Source organism: Ostrea edulis, chromosome 9, assembly GCF_947568905.1.
Source record: "Ostrea edulis chromosome 9, xbOstEdul1.1, whole genome shotgun sequence".
NCBI classification, from domain to species: domain Eukaryota; kingdom Metazoa; phylum Mollusca; class Bivalvia; order Ostreida; family Ostreidae; genus Ostrea; species Ostrea edulis.
The window spans coordinates 72717755-72729668 of record NC_079172.1 but is presented as its reverse complement, the minus strand read 5'-3'; the positions used below and the strand labels follow the sequence as shown (position 1 = coordinate 72729668).

The following is an 11914-nucleotide window of genomic DNA, read 5'->3' as shown; positions in this document are numbered from 1 at the left end:
ACGGGATCCCATGACCTCAGAGAGGTCTACGGGGTCAAAGGTCATATAAGTGCACATTTTGACCATCTTTTTTTCTATGAAATATATATATTACGACCCCTCTTACTAGATTAAAGTCAAAAATAGGAAATTCTAAATGTATGAGCTGATGTGCCTTTTAAAATACTACAAAAACATCACAATCAAATTAATCAATTTTATTGACAAATTTTTTTGGTTGTTACATTGTAAGTAACAACACTTGTAACAATTTTGACCACAATGTGCCTTTCTGCACCCATTCGACACAATTTAAACATAATTACATTGCATGATGATTAGTAAATGTCACATTATATTAAAAATATAATCTTTAAATAGATCTTAATCATTTTAAAAGGTTTTTAACAAAAATATGATGAAGAGAATTAAGGTCAAAGGTAATAAAATGGAAACATCGTACTTTATATACATATCCATCATTTTCTAATAATATGACGTTTTGTCACTATGTTCCACTAAATAGAATAAATATTGCAACATTAAAGCAAAGATTTTTATTGTTAATCTAAAACAATTTAACTTTTTGTATTCAAATATATTTGGTTGCTAAGCAACAACACCTTATCAAATGTTATAAAAAAAGTACTACCCGTTTTACCTCCCCAAGTACAACATATATGAATGTTCAAGTACTTACTTTCAATCACTGGAGGGGTCTCCGTGGCCGAGTGGTTATAGCATCGCGCTCAAAATCACGCGGCCTCTCACCTCTGGTCGGCGCTTGTTCGAATCCCGCTAAGTGAGAAAGTTCCCCAGTTTACTTTCGGAAGGCCCACTCCAGTGGTCTCTTCCCAGGTACATTGTATCTGGGTTCTCTCTTCCACCAATAAAACTGGGCGCTATCAGATAACTGAAAAATTGTTGAGTGTGGCAGAAAACGTCAATCAATCACTAGATTTAAATGTATTTGTACGGTGGTATATTAAGGACACAGAATTTTTATTTTTTCAAAGATACTAGGCAAAAATTATCTCGTGTGCACGACATAATATCTCGTGCGCACGACTTATTATCTCATGCGTACGACATAATATCTCGTGCGCACGACTTATTATCTCGTGCGCACGACATAATATCTCGTGTGCACGACTTATTATCTCGTGTGCACGACTTATTATCTCGTGCGCACGACTTATTATCTCGTGCGCACGACATAATATCTCGTGCGTACGACTTATTAACTGTTGATTCATGCAAAAATCGGGAGGGGGGCCACTTTACTACTTCTTCAGCATCATATGTATGGCGTTTCCTAATTACAATAACTTTACAGGGGTTCATGTTTTCCAGGGGGATCCAAGGTAATTTTTTAGTTACTTTACTATGTGCATTTGATAACTTCGCAAATTCCAGGAGAGGGGAGGGGGTCCGGACCCCCGACCCCCCCCCCCCCCCCCTCTAGATCCGCACATGACCGGAATCATTCAAATGTTGTTGTTTTTTTCCCTTTTTTATTTGGGAGTTTTTTTTAATGCATACAGTGTAGGACTTGTCTAATACACCATTTATAGGTGGATTCAGGAATTACTGAAGAGGGCATGCTTTGTACACGGACACAATAGATATGTCGAAGTTCAAATTTTATTAGAATACAAATTGGATGTTTGTGAATGCTAAGATATTAATGGTAGGTACATCGACAGGGATGTTAGGACAACGAACACCAATGGACGGGTGTTCCCCTTCTAATACAAAGAAAAGTAAATATTTTTCATTCATAATTTCTGGCGTTTTGGGCAATAATTTCTTAATTAATCGCTTTTTTCTTTGTAAGATAACAACTAAGATAATCCCCCTCTTCGTAAATTTATGGAAAATACCAAGAAAATTATGTAAATAATGCTAATCTTAAGAGTGTTCTGTAGAAGCAATGACGATAGGATGTACCAAGAAGTTTAAAAAAAAAAAAATGGTTTCGAAAGATGATGACAATTGGGAGCGATGTTTACATAGTGAAGTCTTAATATGATTGATTGGCGTACATGTAATAATGGAATATTATAATACATCTGTAAAATGTGAAAATAGCTTAAGTTTTCACGTTTTTCATATAGTTTACAATGCATTTTTTAGTTTATATATGTAGACTTTGTAGCATCTCTTTCGAAAAAGCGAAAATGACTCCTGATTTTTTTTTAACTACACACACACTTTGCTGATTTTCATCAATGAATTTCGTATTTCTCGCGAGGACTTCTTTCACAGTTGGATTAATAATCCGTTGATCTTTTTTAACATGTGGCATTTGGGGCCTATCCCAAGAGACCTCCACCTTCTGGATCCAACAATGATCATTGCATATCTGGAAGTCGTCCGACTGAGGGGAGCTATTCCAATCTAATTGCTAGGACCTTTCCCTCTGTGATTGTCCATTTCATATTTTCGATTTCACCTACATAACCGTTAGACCAGTCAGTTTCGATCTAATTTGGTACATGCAATTTGTCCTCACTAACTGAACATTAACACTTTCTTTATAACAGTATGCTAGTGCTCTTATGCATTTGCATGTTTACATACAGGTTTTCCCCATTCATTGTGAGAGAGAGAGTGTGTCTGCGTGTGTGCGAGGATGTGTGTGTGTGTTAAAAACTGCGCTGAATATGGTGTATATGAACAAGGTAATTATCCTTGTGTTGTATACTTTCAATTTATAATACGGTCACAAGAGGAAATTACATCATCGTTATGTGGAAACTTTACAGCCACATACAATTTAAGTAGAAACAGTGAGAAATTACCAGTGACCCAGGAGCAGGATTGGCCAATAATGGCTTATAAAAATCGATTACAAGTTATTGGTATTTATTGAAATCGTTTGAATTTGCATTGTAAATAAGCTATAAAAACCTTCGTTGGAAACCCACGGGCAGTCTCGCACACGTGAGCCAACACATTGAACTTTTCTCATTTTAATGAATTATCCACCAATGAGAAAGTGAAACTCGGTATGAAAACGAAGATCATGTTATGAAAAAAAAATCAGTTGTTTAAGATAAATCCGTAAGAATTAACACGATTGGAGAAATTTCCTTCACAAAAGTGTGAAGAAGCCAATCGGATTAGGGAATAAATTAATCATAAGAACAAGAAAAATTTAATGAGTTGGCCCACGGTCAGTAAGCATGTGCGAGACTGCCCTAAGGATAGCGGCAAGATGAAACCTTGCATCGCCTTTTATCTTTTCTTCATTTTGAAGCCCTATGACAACTTGCTAATTTCATTTCCTTTCATATTTCTTTTTTTTTTATACTAGTATCTCTTGATATCGATAAAAATCTCATAAACATGTATGATATCAGTCTGTAATTATCCATAACGCACTATCTATCAATCACTTAAACAATTTTATTGATACATTGGCTGATTTAATTCTATATCAGTACAACAATATCCACAGTTTTTCTTTTAGTTTTCCATACAGTTCCCGGCCAGATGAAGCACAGTCTGGCATTTGCCAGCCATTTTCTTCCATCAGAATGCGACAAATACTATCGAAATCCGGATTATTTGTATTTAAATTAGGGTGGTTAAAACTACACTCATTTTTGCATGCATTTAAAAACCGATCATTAGACAGCCACAAATAATCCTTGGTGCCGTAATCTTCTGGTGACGTGTACATTATAACTGGACGTCCATGGAGTAGGTGCTCGTTTCTTGACCTTCGAATCGGATGCGAATTCCAAAAAAGCTGGATGTCGTTCAATTCCTTCTGATAAAAACACATAAGAATACGAGATAATAAGTCGTGCACACGATATAATAAGTCGTGCACACGAGATAATAAGTCGTGCGCACGAGATAATATGTCGTGCACACGAGATGTTATGTCGTGCGCACGAGATGTTATGTCGTGCGCACGAGATGTTATGTCGTGCACACGAGATAATAAGTCGTGCGCACGAGATAATAAGTCGTACGCACGAGATATTATGTCGTGCGCACGAGATATTATGTCGTGCGCAGGAGATAATTTTTGCCTAGTATCTTTGAAAAAAAAATCTGTGTCCTAAATATACCACCGTATTTAACAAAAATATTCATATATTCAACCTCTTGAAACCTATTTCTAGACATAATTCTTGATACTGGCTTGTTCCAATAGGGGCATGCGTTAACCAATATCCGTCTATCGACTGAAACTTCACAGTAGACATGTATAAGATAATGCACAAAAATCTGGAAAAAATGTATTTCTTAATTCTTAGCCCTACATACTAATGTATTGTCAGAGCTTTTCAATACTCATTTGGCTCTGTAAATGTTTTCTATAATTAGGTCCCCCTGAAAAGTATGCATTTAATTATTTATGAAATTTTATCTGAGGTAATTGTAGTACACATTTGATAAATGTGTTAGATGCATAGCCAGATTAATTTTGGTAAAGGTAATATTTTTATTATGCATTTTATTACTCGTTTTAAACTGGAAATCACTGTCACAATATCGATTTTTTTAAAACTAGTAATACCTGTACAGTTCCTCTTCAGTGAGAGGCTGCGAACTTCCTTGGGAAGCATATGACAATCCTTCCCCCTAGATATGACCATCTCAGCATAATGGTTGTTAGCAACACCGATGGAGAAAACCAAATCTTCTGTCAAAAACAGCTTCATAAAATCTGCAGTCCTCTGAATAATCGGGTCCGATATCTGAAAGGAAATTGCAAATAAAATCAGTATTATTTTATTGCAAATAAAAACGCATACCAATATATCATGACGCCATGGTTCCATTTGTGAATGTATTATCTGGATTTATTTGAATGTTAACCAAATGTATACCAATTTAACCCTACATTCAACCTCAAAGAGTCATACCAACTAAATGCCAGGTTGTGACTCCGAATGAAATGCCACAGTTCTTGGATCAGGTGTCTCCGTGTCCTTCACATCAGCATCCTTCCAATGCATGTCTGGATTTGTCAGTAGACTGTCGCTAGCGGATGATACCTGGGAACTTCCCACTAAATATTGGGATGTCAATACCCTTTTTAAAGATGAAAAGAAATTACAATTTAGTTGTTCAAATTTAATTTATCGTATATCCCAACACCTACATGTATAGGCTTCAGTAAAATATAAACAGGCAAGGATGATAGTAAAATTTACATTTGAAAAAAAAATGCTGTTCGTTATATTCAAATTCTAGTCGATGTGGTAGTTTTCAGTCTCCTGTGGTGTCTTAAAAACTGAAGTTTAATCAATTTTATTTTGTTCAAGGTAATATTATTACAATTACACGTATTAAGATATCGATTTACTTCGACACCAGTTGCACCTGGACAAGAGTCGAGTTTGTGAATTACTGTCGGTCTGTGCTACATTTCTATAAACAAATCGTCCAATCCTCTCCTGTAAAACGCGACATGATTGAAATTGACACGTTCACTTTGAGGTGACGATCTTGGGATGTTGTTGATCTAAATTTCATTTCGAAAAATACACGAAAGCATGGACTCCCACGATTTAGGCTAGCATACTTCATGAGCGCTTTCTGTTGAGACCATTGTTTGAACTAATACTGAATTGAATACTACCTGAGAATGTTTGTATATCAATAATAATTTACCATTGTCCTGTTGTTCTTTTAAGGTATACCCTCACGTAAAACTTTGATCAACTATAATGGTCGAACTCTACCCCTGGGGGTCATCGTTTGAACAAACTTGAATTTGTACCATCTGTTGACGATTACAATATGAATATACGACTAATGATGACAATTTTGATTTTGAGATTATCTTAAAGAGTTACAATGTACGTCCTTATACTTTGCTGTCCTCTTGTGGACTACACCTTACAAAATAATATTAGTATCATGTAAAAAAATAAATTCACATTCCATTATCTCGTAATTACGAGAAAAGATCTCGTTATAACGAGAACAGATATCATAATTACGACATAATTATCTCGTAATTACGAGAAAAGATCTCGTTATTACGAGGAAAGATCTCGTTATTACGAGAAAAGATCTTGTAATTACGAGAAAATATCTCGTACGGTAATTACGAGATAATTATCTCGAAATTACGAGAAAAATTTCTCGTAATTACGAGAAAATATTGATATAAAGCTGAGTTCCACAACTTATGGATAATTTTGTAAACGTTTGATATTATTTCCCTCTTTGTTGATTGGTCGGCAAATCGAAATGATCTTATTCAAAGTGTGTGTGACGGTACATATTGTCGTCCGGTGTCGCATGATTTAGGGATGCTAAATACCTATAATTTTCGTTCCGGGTTATTATTTATGTTCCGGTCCGCGTAAGTTTAGTTACGGTCATAATCACACTTTAAAAAAATTGAAATGCATATGTTTACGCACATTTCTTGTGGGTTTTATTTCTTTCATAGGGTTATACAATAATCAAAGACTAATATCATTAGAACCGGAATATTTATACGTCTATTTTTGTGTTTTCAAAATTTGTCAGATCAACGGGTGTTTATTCTTGTTTTATTACGGAGGTTTGATTGTAAACTGGAGGTGTGAAACTTGTATAAATGTATATACAGGTTGTTATATGACTCCTTCTACAATATGTACCGACACAAACCCTCACCATTATTAGATGTATACATGTAGCATCAGGTACTGATCTACATGTAGGAATGAGACTTCTTGAACTAAGTTTGGATTTTTATAATTAAGTATTTTATTTTTACAAATCTAGACTATATACTCCAATGTATGCAATGTTTTTCTTTTTTATTGAACAATGCCATCATATATCTTTAATGATCAAATCATTTCGTACTGGTTACTTAAGATATTGAGTACGAGAGAGAGAGAGAGAGAGAGAGAGAGAGAGAGAGAGAGATCTATGGCACTAGTCATGTACATGCATGTTACTAAGAAAGTAAAAACAAAAGATGCATACACTTAAAGCACTAGATAGTGGTTTGTTAAAATAATGATATTTTCATATTAAAGATATTTTAAATTGAAATTTATCAATATACAAATGAAACAAGTCAAACATGTAATCATTTAATGAGATTAACAAACAGGCGATCACGGCCTCCATTGAAAATGGTATTGGAATCGTACAAGAATTCCACTTATTCATTCACATTAAACAATTCAGTATCTAACCACAGCTAAATATTCTCTACAGAGAGTTATCTTACCCCCCCCCCCCCTTCCCTTCCCATCTATCGTCTCCGACGAGAGTATATACCGTGATGCAAACAAATATGCCTTGTCTCGGCGCATATTATGGTCGGCGACAATATGTAGTACATGTATATATACCAACGGACAATATGTACCGTGAGGGTACGTGCATATCGTCGCCGAGGATGATATGTTCCAAACGACAATATGTACCATCATAGTGTGCACTAAACGATGAAATTACAAGAATCTTGAACTTTCAAATTCATACACAGTTACACTAAGCATTATGATAGTTTAAGTTCATCATTAGCTTATATCATGGTAAAACTTGTAAAATTTAATTGATTTAATTAATGGATAGTACAGAAACCTACAAGGGCTACAATAATAAATCGTCGTTTTCTTTCTTTGTACTTTAAATGCATGAATGTGCCTTATCGGTGGTTTCATCTACTATGATCGCCAGGAAAGGAGATTTATAACACAGATCCTTGAGGTGGTTAAAAATTTGCTCAGCACATATTTCAATTAGCTCATTCTGAATCTCAGGGGACGTGTATTTCACTAAAGTTGCAATTTCCAAATGCTTGGCCAAGACTTTATCAGATTTAGAAATGATTTTCAACGTTGCATTAAAATTACTCTTCTCTTCAGTGTGGCCGCGAAGTGGCAAATTCTGATTCTCACAAAGAACTATACTTTGAAAGAATATGACGGTTTTTTGCTACAGTTTCATCATGAAGGGACGAAAGCGAAGAAGCTATAGACTTTGATTTTGAATTCGCTACATCAAGAAAACCTTGTCCTTGTCCAACAAAGTCATGGTGACGGGAATCATCCTGTAGGTGTCTCTTTACAAAGTTTGACAAGTTTGACCAGTCCGTCACGGGAGAGGATAAGCTAAATGTTTTTGCTTTGGATTCTCGTTTTCCAAAACTTGTACAACAAGCACAGTATATTGCATCTTTAGCCGTAGAATATCGCATCCATGGGTTTTCTTTCAACCATGATGCATTTAAACGCCTCATCTTGCCACCAATTAATCTACAAGAAAGGTGTTTCTGTTTTAAAGCTTAAAATTGAACTTAACTTGTATTATATAGTACTAAACAACTGTGCAAAGTTTCAGAAATATATTCGTTGATCCGTTCTAAAGTTATCATCTTAAACCTTTGGGGGGGACATGGACGAACAGACAGACAGACGGACACTTAACTGGGGTTTTTTTCGGAGGCCATCACATAGTACTAGTACCTCACTACGTATGGTGGTCATCACATAGTACTAGTACCTCACTACGGGTGGTGGTCATCACATAGTACTAGTACATCACTACGTGTGGTGGTCATCACATAGTACTAGTACCTCGACACTACGTGGGGTGGTCATCACATAGTACTAGTACCTCACTACGTATGGTGGTCATCACATAGTACTAGTACATCACTACGTATGGTGGCCATCACATAGTACTAGTACATCACTACGTGTGGTGGTCATCACATAGTACTAGTACCTCGACACTACGTGGGGTGGTCATCACATAGTACTAGTACCTCACTACGTGTGGTGGTCATCACATAGTACTAGTACCTCACTACGTATGGTGGTGTATAAACATTCAAAAGTTCCGTAAAACAGGAAGTTGATATCAGAGAGCGACAAAACATATAAGGCCGACCATAGAAAATTGCTTGTTTGCTGTTTATCGATCGACTCATTTAGAACCCTACCTACTAAAAGGTTGTTTTCCTCTTTTCCAAGACAAGAAGGCACTTTTTAACTTTTTTCAGAACAAAAAATTCACCTACCTTCCTATGTACATGCAATTTTTTTAGAAGATAAACATCAAACCAAAATTTTTTTAAAGGATGGCCTCGGCCATACACAGGAAGCTGCATACCAAAATTTGAAATCAATCCGTTGAGTGGGAGCTGAGAAAATTGTGACGGAAATTTCGAATGGACGGAACTGATGATGACGGACGGACGGACAGGTGTATTAAAATATATCCCATGCTAGTTGAGTGGGGTATAAAATTGTGTATATGAGACACGGTTTTATACAATAGGACAGAAACAGAAATGGGGAATACTAGTATTCAAAGACTTTAGAGACAACAACTCAACCATTAAAACTATCAAAGGCCACCGAAGAGTCATCTAGCAGGGAACGACGAGGAACGCCCGACCCCCGGATGCTGCCAGCCTGTGGTTTACATAATATCTAAATATCATTGTAATTGCTATATTTTATTACAAATTCAATATAGACTAGCTTTATAAATATTACATTTCCTAACAAGTATCAAAGTCATACCATTTTGTCGACCTTAAAGTGGACCTTCACCATTAAATTAAACACAAGCAGGAAATATAAGTCAAGGTGACCTTATTCATAGTGAATTCAATCATGTTAACTATTATATAAATCCTGCGAAATAGGAATTTTAGTTAGTCATAGATCTTGACCCTGTGGTAAATAAGCATGAAATAGAATATGAGCTATGAGATACCACAATCTTATTCTATATTGAATACCAAGACCAATCCACATGCGAAGTATCAATGTTATACCATGTCTAGTTTCTGAAATATGGACCTAAACGCAAACCTTTAACCAAGATCAGAACGGACGGACCAGCGTAAATCTATATGCCTCTCTCACTATCGTGTCAGATCAGGGCATACAAAAGTAAAATGTGATGTAATATAATTGCCCTTATTTGAGGTGAAATAGCAGTCTTAGAATTAATATTCTTAGAAATAACAAGACTCGATGGAGGTTCATACTGAGTTAAATTGAGTCAAGTATGAGCTATATTTACTTCAACTATGGAGGTTATATCGTGTGATACAGTCATACACACACAGTGACAGATTTTTCCAATTTATCTGAGGGATCCGAGTGAAGAGAAAAATGTGACATAAACCTCTGTATTGGGAGGATGTCCCCGGAACAGGATCCCCGAGGACGGGGTTAGGTCGAGAATCGGTGGTTTGAAGAGTCGGGACGTTGATGGAAGGTATAGGGAACAGTGCATGGTTGCTTTGTTTCATGAAATTAACTTGCATTCATGGTCATTCATAGTCAATCAATGGAATATATTTTTTTCATATCGTAAGATTTTTTTTAGAGTAATTAAGAAAACTATTTAATTACCTTGCAGGAAATGAATAGTTTGTATATTGATTAGAATCTCGTGTCTTTTGTAACAGGTTTATTTTAGTTTCATGGTTTGACAAGTCGGCTTCTTTCATTGTTCCAATATCGGGATATGGAGGATCACATGACGATTTTGTCGACTAGAAACTAGAAGTGCTTGCTGTAGGACTTTCAGAAAAAGAGCTGGAACATGGCTCAGCTTCCTGTGGTGGTTTAGTAACACTCCGTTTAAAATATTCATCAATCTTCTTCATTTTGTAATTTGATCGGTTTCACAACTTGCCGGAACAATAATAGAGAAAAACATGCCGTAACGACAACGGTTTAGACCCGGAAAGGTGTAAAACTGACAAGATATCCAAGATATCAGTACCAATAGAGAGACTAATGTACCGCAGATACTGCAGACACTTATTGTTCACCTATGTTTGTACCATTTAATAGGTTGGTTTTTTTTTTTTGGATGTGTACGCCCGGGCGTTTTGACGTAAACGTAGCTACGCGCCTGCCAAATACGCCAGGGGTCTCCTAGGTCCCCAGAAGCTCTGCAGTAAATGGTGTAAAATCCTGCATTCTGAGCATTTTCTGGCACTACTTTTTCACTTTTAAATTGTTTGCTTCTTGAACAAAACTTTTACGTTACTCTTACTTTTAAGAAATCTTACGGTAACTCATTAAAGTAAATTTTTAGCTAGTGGCTCGTTAAAACACCTCTTATGAATTGTGATTTTACCATCGAAAAAGTGATATAGGCTCTCAATTATTTTATATGATTTTTTGTGATTGATAAAAACGGTACTTTGTTTCCAAATAAATACTCTTAGAGTACAAATTTCGCTGCGATTTGATATGGTCGTTATACTGAACGATCTAGTTCGTCAGTACAACCTATCATTGGGTGAAATGCTGTCTGACTTGTTTCATACCCGATTGTTAGGCCGTTCTTGGCACACTGATTTTGACTACGGATTTGACTACGGATAACTCCGTTTACCTGATCAGGATATAGGGCTCACGGCGGGTGACACCGGTCGACAGGAGATGCTTACTCCTCCTAGGCACCTGATCCCACCTCTGGTATGTCCAGGGGTCCGTGTTTGCCCAACTATCTATTTTGTATTGCTTATAGGAGTTATGAGATTGATCACTGTTTGTTATCTTCACCTTTCATGCATAATATGAATATCTAAGAAAACAAGCCAAAACGACTCAAATAGACGTTCTAATTTTTTAAACAAAAAATATTAATGAAAATCTAGAATATTATTTGCTAATTTTTTTTAAATCTACGGATAAAATCTTCTAAAAACATGTTAATTTGAAAAAAAAGATATATCAGAAAAATATATTTAAAAAATTGAAATGAATTGGTCAAAATTCGGAAATATTACGATTTTTCTAAATTGAACCAAGAAAAGGGAGTGGGGTCCGGACCCCCCTCATAACAACAAACACATCATTATGAAATAAATCACTGGAAGGAAGTCCTTTTTTATAATCTCTATTGTAATTCACTACAGTGTCGGATCCAGAGGGAGGTCTGGGAGTTGTAATTCACTACAGTGCCGGATCCAGAG

At 35.9% G+C, this 11914-nt stretch overlaps 1 protein-coding gene across 1 annotated transcript in view; it reads left to right on the top strand.

Annotated features, from left to right (window-relative positions):
* LOC125673400 (E3 ubiquitin-protein ligase Midline-1-like) overlaps positions 1-11914 on the top strand; it is a 51195-nt gene that overhangs the window by 36191 nt on the left and 3090 nt on the right. The gene's annotated exons all lie outside the window — the stretch shown is intronic.